At 41.2% G+C, this 11,390-nt stretch overlaps 1 non-coding gene across 1 annotated transcript; it reads left to right on the top strand.

Annotated features, from left to right (window-relative positions):
• Positions 1–6,575: 6,575 nt before the first annotated feature.
• On the top strand, positions 6,576–6,682 carry LOC141650366 (small nucleolar RNA R71). Its single transcript, XR_012546405.1, has one exon. It is a non-coding gene; the product is annotated as a small nucleolar RNA R71 (small nucleolar RNA).
• The last annotated feature ends 4,708 nt before the right edge of the window (positions 6,683–11,390 follow it).

Here is an 11,390-nt window from a genome sequence, read left to right as displayed (position 1 = left end):
TACGTTTTCATTCATATTGCTTTTCATTCACATGATAGTTTATGCATCATATTCCGCCTAAAACAAAACCACCTACTACTAAAATGCATGAAAATTGACTCATATAGGTTGTATGTTAGTTTTCATGGACATACAGATGTCACAGACTTATTAAGCCATCACCTTAGTTTATTCATTCTCGCATGCTAAATATTAGTTCACTTAAAATGAATTAAAAAGTTGATGGGATCTTCCTCTAAAACGGAAATTGAGATTAGTCTTTATAAGGGCAAACAACTATGAATCCCTTCTTCGTCGGTAGGCATAATATGACCCCTTCTACGTTGGGTAAGTAGTTGTGTTGACTTAGTTTACCTCAACATCATAGTCCGAAGAGTTTCTCGTGATTATGATGGACTAACGATAGAATTTACCGAAATTTATCGACCAAGAATTCTAACGGTAGAATTAGCTAAAAGGTTAGCTTATCAATTTACAGATAATTGAGTCTTGGGATCATTTATATAATTCTTGAGGGAGGTCAATTGTATAAATGTTTTGAGTCTTCGCGTTATGACAGTAGTTCATTAGACTTAAAAATATAAACGACGCACATGCTTATTATTTTTATTCTTCTTCTCGCAGTGTAGAACACGTATATTTTGATAATACTGTTACAACTAAATGGGTGGAAATAACGCAATCCCAATGCCTAGTGCTACACTTGATCGCGCGTCCTGGCTTAAAATTTTTATGGACCAGATGAATCAGTTCACACGTCTGAAAAACGACGGGTCCAACTTTGCGGACTGGGAGGCGGCACTACGGAATGCTGCCATTGCTGACGGTAAGCTCAAGTACTTAACTGAGCCAATATCGGTCAACCCAGGCCCCAATGCAGGAGTCAACGAGTCACTCGCTTATAGTGACTTCGTTATGGAAGCGGGTGCGATAAAGAACGTACTCATATTTGCAATGGAAACCAATTTGCAGAGACGCTTCATTGCCCAAGGTGCAAACAAGATTTTCACCACGCTCACTAACGAGTTCTCCAAAGCACCGAGAATCGTTACATATGAGCATACATGTCGCTTCTTTGATGCGAAACTCTAGAAGGGCCAACCGGTTAGCCCACACATTCTTCACATGATTGAGAATGTCGAGAAGCTGGAGGCACTGAATTGTAAAATCAGTGAGAGCATTGTCATTGATCGAATGCTTCATTCTCTTCATGATGGATTTGCCCTTTTCAGGGCAAACTACTACATGAATGACTTGAAAAAGAGTCCTCATGAGCTACACTCCCTTCTCGTACAGACCGAGAAGGATATGAAATTGACTGGGAGCATGAAGCAGGATGTTCTCATGATTTCAAACAAGGGTAAAGGTAAGGGCAAGGCTCATGGCGACCTAGCTGTAGGTAAACCAAAGTTTAAAAAGCCAGGAAACGATAAAAGTGCGCCTGGTGAGACTAGTGGCTCACAGGGCAAGGCAAAGAGCAAGGGCGGTGACATAGAGTGCCACCATTGTCACAAGACTGGACATTGGAGGAGGAACTGTCCCGTCTACAGTGAGGACATCAAAGCAGGCCGCGTCGTTCCTGTTGGTATGTCATCTTATATTCATATGATTGAGATTAACCATGCAAGTTTCGGAACTTGGGTACTTGATACTGGTTGTGGTTCTCATCTGTGTAATCATTTGCAGGACCTAAAGAACATCATACCTCTCGAAAAAGGTGATGTGGACCTGCGAGTCGGGAATGGAGCACGAGTTGCTGCTGTCTCGAACGGGACATATGTAATCCAACTCCCTAGTGGTTTTGAGTTATTTTTAAATAATCACACTATGTACCCAGTTTGTCTAAGAACATTATTTCAGTTTCCGTACTTGCTAAAGACGGTTTTGCATTTTCAATAAAGGATAATAGCTGTATTTTCTCTTTCAATAAAATGATTTATGGCAAAGCAGTTTCCATGAATGGAATTTACATCTTAGACCAAACCACGGAAGTGTTACACGTGAATAATAAGAAAATAAAGGTTGGTGACAAAGATCAAACTTATCTATGGCATTGTCGAATGGGACACATAAATGAGAAACGCGTGAAGAAACTCGTCGATAATGGGACTATTCCCGCATTCGATTTTTCTACATATGGCACGTGTGAATCATGTCTCATTGGCAAAATGACTCGAATTTCCTTCAAAGGTGTTGGAATGCGCGCTAGTGACCTATTAGGACTCATACATACTGATGTTTGTGGACCTATGTCAATTACCGCTAGAGATGGCTATAGATATTTTATCACTTTCACGGACGATTTGAGTAGATACGGATATGTCTACTTAATGAAGCATAAAAGTTAGTCCTTTGAGAAATTCAAGGAATACCAGAACAGGGTACAGAACCAACTGGGAAGAAAGGTTAAAGCACTCCGTTCAGATCGGGGTGGCGAATATCTTTCAAATGAGTTTGATCAACACCTTAAAGACTGTGGAATCGTTCTACAGTTAACTCCACCTGGAACACCTCAATTAAATGGTGTGTCCGAACAGAGAAATCAAACCTTACTTGACATGGTTCGATCCATGATGAGTCACACAGTAGTGCCTGATTCATTATGGGGTTATGCTCTTTTGTCACCGCTTTGCTCTTATACTTAACAAGTCCGACTAAAGTCATCGACAAGACTCCATATGAAATGTGGAAGGGAACGGTCCCTAACTTGTCCTTTATTCGGGTTTGGGGCTGCGAGGCTTATGTCAAGTGGAGACACGAGGATAAGCTCGGCCCGCGATCGGTCAAGACATACTTTATAGTTTATCCAAAAGGAACATTTGGTCATTACTTCTATTCGCCTACCGAACATCGAGTTTTTGTTGCGGCTAGTGCGACGTTCTTAGAGAAATAATTTCTCGAGAACAAGACGAGTAATAGAACCTTCGAGCTGCCGGAGATTCCATAACCAACAACCGAGGAACGGATGGAGGAAGTTGTTCCTCCAGCTGATGATACGGTTAATATTCCTGAGGAACCTAGGAGGTCGGGTAGAGTCTCTCAACCTCCGGACAGATACATTGGTATGGTCGAGGAGAATGACGTTTTACTCCTAGAGAGTAATGAACCCGCTACCTATAAAGGTGCCATGACCTGTTCTGACTCAAAGCTATGGCTCGAAGCCATGCAATCCGAGATGGACTCCATGTATGAGAATAACGTATGGGATCTAGTTGATTTACCTAATAAGGTAAAACCTCTACAGTGCAAATGGCTTTACAAAATAAAGCGTTCTGTAGACGCGCAACCAGATACCTATAAGGCACGACTAGTGGCAAAAGGTTTCACTCAAGTGCACGGATTGCATTATGATGAGATTTTTGCACCTGTAGTCATGCTACGTTCCATTCGGATAATCTTAGCGATTGCCGCATTTCATGATTATGAAATTTGACAAATGGATGTGAAAACCGCCTTCTTAAACGGTTATTTGGAGGAAGAGTTGTACATGGTGCAACCTGAAGGTTTCATAGATCCTGAACATCCTAAGAAAGTATGCAAGCTTAAGCGCTCCATTTATGGACTTAAGTAAGCTTCTCGGAGTTGGAATCATCGTTTCGACCAGGTGATAAAAGAGTATGGTTTCACTCGATCGGTCGAAGAACCATGCTTATATATCAAGTCGAGTGGGAGCAAGATTGTATTCTTGATATTGTATGTCAATGACATACTCCTGATTGGGAATGACATTCCTCTCCTATCTTCGGTTAAAGAATGGTTGAAGAACCATTTCCAGATGAAAGATCTGGGTGAGGCACAACGCATTTTGGGAATCCGTATCTACCGAGATAGATCACGACGGACGTTATCACTTAGTCAGGAGTCTTATTTGGATAAGATTCTTGAGAAGTTCAGCATGACCATCTCCAAGAAGGAGAACCTTCCAATGACGACTGGGATGCAGTTGAGCAAGTCTCAGTCACCCACGACGCCTGAAGGGATTGAGCGCATGAGTCGTGTTCCTTATGCATCTGCAATAGGATCGATTATGTATGCCATGATATGCACACGTCCAGACGTGGCATATGCATTGAGTATGACGAGTCGGTACCAAAAGACTCCAGGTGAAACACACTGGATAGCTGTTAAAAACATCCTCAAGTACCTACGGAGGACTAAGGATTGGGTATTGACTTATGGAGGCGATACTAAGCTATGCGCAATCGGTTACGCAGATGCTAGCTTCCAAACGGATCGAGATGACTCAAAATCTCAGTCCGGGTTCGTCTTCACTCTTAATGGTGCTGCGGTCAGCTAGAAGAGTTCCAAACAGAGTGTTGTAGCAGATTCTACTACTTAATCTGAGTACTATGCCGCTTTGGAGGCAGCAAAGGAAGCGATATGGATGCATCAATTCTTACAAGGACTTACGGTAGTTCCTAGTTCGAATGACCCGATCACCATCTATTGCGACAATAGAGGTGCCATCTTCCAGGCTAAGGAGCCAAAGTCTAGCAACAAATCTAGACATGTACATCGGAAAGCTCACCTGATCCGTGATTACGTGGAGCAAGAGGAGATATTGATAGACAAGATTGCGACGGATGATAACATCGCGGATCCTCTCACTAAACCGTTGAATTATGATAAGCATGTAGGGCACGTTATTTCCATGGGAATTAAACGTGTTCCTGAGTTGTAGTACTTGATTATGGATTTGATACATTACCTTTTTCATATACTATTTATAACTTCATCGTTTTATTATAATATTTTGTTTTTCATGTGGATTGTACTGACAACATTGAACGCCACAAAGTGAACTAAATTACATTATATTTGTTTTGGTCCGTCGCCAATGTGAGCTGATAACTCCGGCTATTATATTGTGCAGTCGATTGATGGTGGGTTCAACGAGCCATAAGTCAAACGGTTGACTGATCGATCACAGATGCGAGATTATAACGATACCTCGTAGGACAACTTTTTGTGACAACGTAATGGAGTCCTAAATGTTTAAAAACATTTGGTGCCAGGTCGTGGATAGGACATCCATTGTGTTCCTAGAGTCGATTCTTTTGACTATCGACTGTCTCTTGAGATTAAGGCAGTTTTTGGGTGACTTTGGTTTCTTTCTCACGGTCTGCCGTAACTGGAGGCTAAGTAGATTTTTTCTGGGTCATTTCATACTGTGCTTACATCTGCAGAATTCGAGTTGAGGAAAATATCCAACCCTTATCAGGTATAGTTATTTCTCAGGGCCACTCGAGGAGTTGTAACTGAAATGCATGGCCATGCTCGAATGTTGATTCGTTTATCAGTTAAGTTACTCTCTAGTCGGGGAAACCACTCTTGATAATGATCGCTTGTAAAATACGACCTTTGTGAATACAGATTTCCAAATTGTTTTACATAGAGTGGGAGAAATTTTAGGATATGAGAATCGGTTATCGCACATACACTTGTGAGGACAAGTGGGAGTTTGTTGGAGCTTGTGTCCTCCACAAATTAGTATGATAATATTTGTAAATCTCTTACAGGTTCACAAGGGTATACTTCGTATTTTAATCAGTTGATTAACGATTACCTAATAACGGTTGGCTTGCTAGAGAGTTTGACGTTATTATCATACAGATGGCGGTGATCAACTGGTCCCTAAAGGTCACACATATAGGATGTGTTTCAGAGATGTGGTTATAGAAATATAATCACATTGATGCCTAATATGACTAAACAGTTAGTCAATGTGTTGATAAGACAATTATTTAATGAAGATTAAATAATATTAGTTGAGACGAATTAACTATCAATTCGTAAATTGAATATAATAAGTTATATTTAATTAAATGTATGTAATGTTAGCTTGGACGAATTAATCTGTTCATTCGTAATTAAATGTAATCGGTTATATTTAATATCAACAAGATGAATGTGTCATAGTGGTAATAGTGAGGATACACAAACCAAGAGGTCATGGGTTCGATCCTCACTAGATGACAATTTAACACATTTTATACATTTTTGGAATAACCGAAAATAAGGAAATTATACTCCTTATTTCGGTGATATGGGCCGAATTTAGGGAAGATAATATCTCCCTTATTCACTCCCAAATTTCGGTTTCAATAAGAGTAAAAGGGAGATCATTTTCTTAACCCTAATTCTATTTTAACCTAATCTCTCCTCTCTCATCAAAAAACACACAAAAAAAACCTAAATTTTTACAGAAAAATTTGGATCGATTCTAGCACAATCAAAGGGCATATCTCATATCATCTTGGGTGCAACTGATAGGAGAATATCATTGCGATATTGTTCATAGGCCGTATTTGCTAGGACCGAAGGTTATTCCTTAATCCTTTACTTTTGTTTATGTAATTTTATTTTATGACTAGTAATCATCTTCATAAAATTCGTTATAATCCTTGAATATAAAGGGATTCATACAGATAAATCCCACAAAATCATCTATAATTTTCCACCCCTTAGTCTCTCCCATATTCTCCTGGAATCTGCCGCTAGCTGCCGCATCCAGGATAGCTCTCTGATCGTCATAGAGCCCATTATAAAACAGATTGCATAGGCTCCATTTCTCGAACCCATGATGCGGAATAGTTCGCACCAGCTTCTTGAAACGCACCCACGCCTCATGAAAATTCTCATCAGGGCCCTGTTTAAAGCTCGTGATCTGAGCTCTAATTGCATTAGTCTTCGAGGCAGAGAAATACTTCTTATAGAATGCTAGGGCCAAGGAATTCCAGTCAGTGATCCCATTAGCAGCTCGGTCCAGGTCTCTGTACCACTCCCTAGCAGCATCACGGAGTGAGAATATAAACATAGTCTCCATTACTTGGTCCTGGGTCACACCGGTTGGTGGGGGTATTGAACAGCAATAGTCAATAAATATCTCCATATGCTTGGCTGCATCTTCATTTGCAGCTCCCCCGAATTGGTTCCTCTCAACCAAGTTGATGTAAGAAGGCTTCGGTTCGAATTTTCTATCCGCTCCCGGTAATTCGAACCCCTTATATAGATTCGCAGTTGTCGGCTTCGAGTGACTTGCTATACTCGCTTCTTCAGCCATGTCTAGAAAATACGGAGATGTGACGGTCTCAGCTGATGAAGTGGAAACAGGAGATGAATGTGGATCCTCCTCAAACAGCTCGTTTTCGTAGTAACTAGACAGAGTACTCGGCTCTTCCTCTGTCGGCAATACTCTAGATGATCGTCTCAACTCGCGCAAAGTCTTCTCAATCTCAGGATTGAACGGTAGTAATTCACCACCCTGTGACCTGCGCATAAGAAGAAACTACAAAAAGAATATGAGAATAGTTTAAGGAACGAATGTCCCTTAAACTAAGAAACAGACTAAAATAAAACAACTAAAAATTAGAACAATTGCCTCCCCGAAGAATTAACGCGCAAAATTTGATGCCTGTCGTTGTAAGCACCAAAAATAAAATTTATAATTCCTAACTACAACTATAGATAGCGGCAGCAGGGTCGAACCACAGAGAGGCGAATGTAATAATTAGCTGTCTGATTTTAGTCTTAAGGTAACAGTGTGTGGGGGTTTTGATTTGATTTGGTCTATAGCTAAAGGCAATTAAACTAAAGAAATGTATAAAATCAAATATAAAAGGGGTACTAGGATGGTCGGTTCACTGTAGTTTCGGCGGCAACATACTAAGTAGGTCTGAAATAAACACATGAGGCGGGAAAACAAGAGGTCCTCTCGGTCCGCTCTTAACAAGTAGCGTCTTTCGATCTCGCTACGGGTCCCTAATATCACTAGTACTGACTTTCGTCCTGAAAAGTGACTAAAAACCTAAACTTTACCTATCTTTCGATCCCAGCATAGTTTAGTCATTTTAATTGGTAGTCTAACAATTTTCCCTATCTTTCGATCTAATGGGTCAGTCAAATACTAAGCATTCAACTAGTCGCGTGCACTCGATTCGTCAAACATAACAATTAAAATCAATTAAAACGAAATACAACTCACGCGGCCAGTCGATCGACCAGGGAACCCAGTCGATCGACCGGCATGCGATTTCAGATCATGTTAATTTTAATGCCGCCTAACCTACAGATTCCCTACACCCTAGCACGAATAATTTAGCTACTCATGATATTGATAAAAACAACAACAATATTAACGAAATAAACTACTGAATTCATGCTTAAGTTAATTGAACAAAAGACTAGTATAAAACAATAAATTGGTTTCGGGAGACTATTCTAGCAATTCTAGCTACGAACGAAATAAGCGATAAAAATGAATATAAGAGCAGAACAGTACCGTGAAGAGGATTTGTAAAGGAAAGGATCCAAAAACCGAATGCAAAACAGAAACTTTATTAATCAAAGAACGATAATCTCAAGAACCCTAATTGTTTTATGATCTAAAACTGATAAAAACTGAATGCCTATTGCTTAATGTCAGGTTACGTTATATAGGAATATAACGTAACAACTTATTCCTAAACCTAACATACATTGGGCTTTCTTATTCTCGATTTATTCACGTCAGATTAGCGGCTTGGTCGATCGACCACTGGGACCGGTCGATCGACTGAGGTATGTTGAACAGGAGTTCCTGCAAGTCGGGCTCTGGTCGATCGACCATAGGGTCCAGTCGATCGACTAGAGTAGCTGATAATCCGCTTTTAATTCTTCATAAAGTTGCCTTTTGGGCCTCGAAATGCGCACCAAGCTCGTTCCTTGAGTAGATACTTCACGTCAAATGCAATGCAAGGTACTCGGGGACGGATTTAGCTTGATTTCCGCTGGATTCTTCACATTTCTGCAATAATGTACAAAAATACGAAAGTAGACGGAAATAGGGAGAATAGAAGCCTAAACTACATAAATGAGCTCTGAAATGCGTGTAAAATAAGGTGTAAAACATCATATAAATGACACGCATCAAAGCCCCGGCATTAAACCCCGAGCCAGATGAATATGCTCTCGCCTGAGTGTGGTTACCCTTCTTATAGTTGGATTGACCACCACCCTTGCTCTAAGCCTTCCTCTTCTCAGTGCCCCTCTCCCTGGTCATCTCAACCAACCTCTCAGCCCTCCCAGCTCTCTCATAGACTTCCTTCACATCTGTAAGGACTCCCACCGGTAGCTTCTCCATGATCTTGGGGGTCAACCCCTTCTCAAACCTCAAAGCTAGGTTTTTCTTACTCAGCCCCATATCCTCAGCATATCTGGACTTCTCATTAAACTTACGGTAGTACTCAGCCACTGTCATATCAGATGTCATCTTAAACTCATCGAACTCCTCCCTCAGCTTACTCCTCACATGTTCTGGTACAAACTCACGTCTTATAGCCTTTCTGAACTCATCCCAAGGTATTGCAGGTAGTCCCTGCTTCATATACATCTCCCTAGCACTCACCTTGACCTTGTCCCACCATTCATCTGCCGCTTCCCTCAAGTAGAACGCAGCTTGTTCCACTTTCAACTCATCTGGGCAATGAACTAACTCCAGGATATTCTCCATCTCTCTGTGCCAATTGTCCAGTAGAATTGGCACCCCTGTTCCCTTATACTCTTTCGGATTGAACCTAGATATGTGGATGCTGATCTTGGAGTGATCAACCTCCTTATCCTTCCCCACTCTCTTCAAAGCTTCCGTAAGAGCATCTTGGTGCTCCAACTTCTTTACTATGTCGTCAATGTTCATACTCTCAGCTCTAGCATACAAGGCGTTTCTTTTCGGCGGCATCTTGTAATTATATAAGAAAAGGTAGACATAAACACTCATACTATAGCCCAAAACATGCATACGACCTGTATAAAACCCACTCGATCGAGCACCAACACCCACTCGATCGAGTGCCCCACCTACTCGATCGAGTGCCTCGACTCCAGAACCTGATCAGAACACTGCTCAAAAACACACTCAATCGAGCTGACTAGCCACTCGATCGAGCTGACCCCACTCGATCGAGTGCCCCTACCTACTCGATCGAGTGCCCAAAAATACGCTTCTGCCCAGAAAACACAAAACTACCAACTCGATCGAGTCAGACCCACTCGATCGAGCCTCTCACCTTCTCGATCGAGTGTCCCCCACTCGATTGAGTCATGCAGACTTGTATAACTACCCGCATGCTTATCTTTATTTCCCAACTATACAATACAAGCTTTATATATACCAACATAAAACAACAGCCATTCATATATATATATAAGCAGCTCTTTATATACTCAAGCAATCAACTTTAGTTTCATGTCACTATTATGCCACATTATAAAACAAACAACATGCTTCATTTATCCAACATAAAGTCAATACTCATCATCTTTTATTCACACTCCCATCCTCCACATTCATATATCCACCGATTCACACCACATGTTACTACATAGATACACAAACAAAAAGATAACACATACGATCCCGACACGTACCCCATGTGACCGGTTCAAAATTATAGGGTGAGTTCGCGACTTTAGGACGTCTCCCAAGCCTTTGCATTAGCTCCTACAACTTCTACCCCGGGTTCATTTTAATTTGACTCCCTATATTCATTAGATTCATTGGTTACAGGTTTCAGGATCGTCGCTCTGATACCAGTTTGTGACACCCCCATACTCCAAGTGCCTTACTAGGACCACTCAGGTATAGGAACGTCACCATCTCGGTTACCCGAGGCAATGAATATCATAAGACAATAAAGAAACGTACTTTAATAGTAAATATAGTTTAAGTGATTACAAGTTCAAAACGAAAACTGATAAATCTAATACAACCAAATCCAAAAGTGTCTACTATCAAAACTGAACAACTAAGATATCGTCTGACACAGCGGAAGACTCTTATAATGCCAAGTTATGACTCATCCTAGCTAGCCCAAATGCATCATATCAAACCTGCTCAACAACTGCTCACCATCCCCGAATGGATCACCACAGTTTACAAAATAAACAACGGGATCAGTACTAATTACACAATATAAATCACAACAAAACAAATGCCAAGCAACTCAATCATCACATCAAACCCCAGTCTCCATAATCAATCTCCACACAACTAAAGTGTGTAGTCCTGCCAGAGTACCCATCGCAACAGGTACACCACACCGCCAGTGGGGGACCGCAGCCGTACCCACCAAATCCCTGCTCATCAACCACTGAGCGAATAACCCAAGTTTCCTTAATGTGCACATCCCTCCTGTGGCGGGTTCCACAGGAGGCGAACCAAGGGCGTGAAGCCACTCCCGCAAGTGACTCCACTCAGCCAGGGACGCGCCCCGAATATCACAGATAGAGATACAACCGACAACCAATAATATAACCAACAATACAATCAACAACATAACCAGCAATATAATCCACAACCGTCACAACCACTAACAATATACTTACTCAACAATCACAATGCAATCACCACACAT

The sequence above is a fragment of the Silene latifolia genome, chromosome 3 (genome assembly GCF_048544455.1).
Source record: "Silene latifolia isolate original U9 population chromosome 3, ASM4854445v1, whole genome shotgun sequence".
Taxonomy (NCBI): domain Eukaryota; kingdom Viridiplantae; phylum Streptophyta; class Magnoliopsida; order Caryophyllales; family Caryophyllaceae; genus Silene; species Silene latifolia.
Note: the sequence above shows the minus strand (reverse complement) of the source record. Positions and strands in the feature narration are given on the sequence as shown.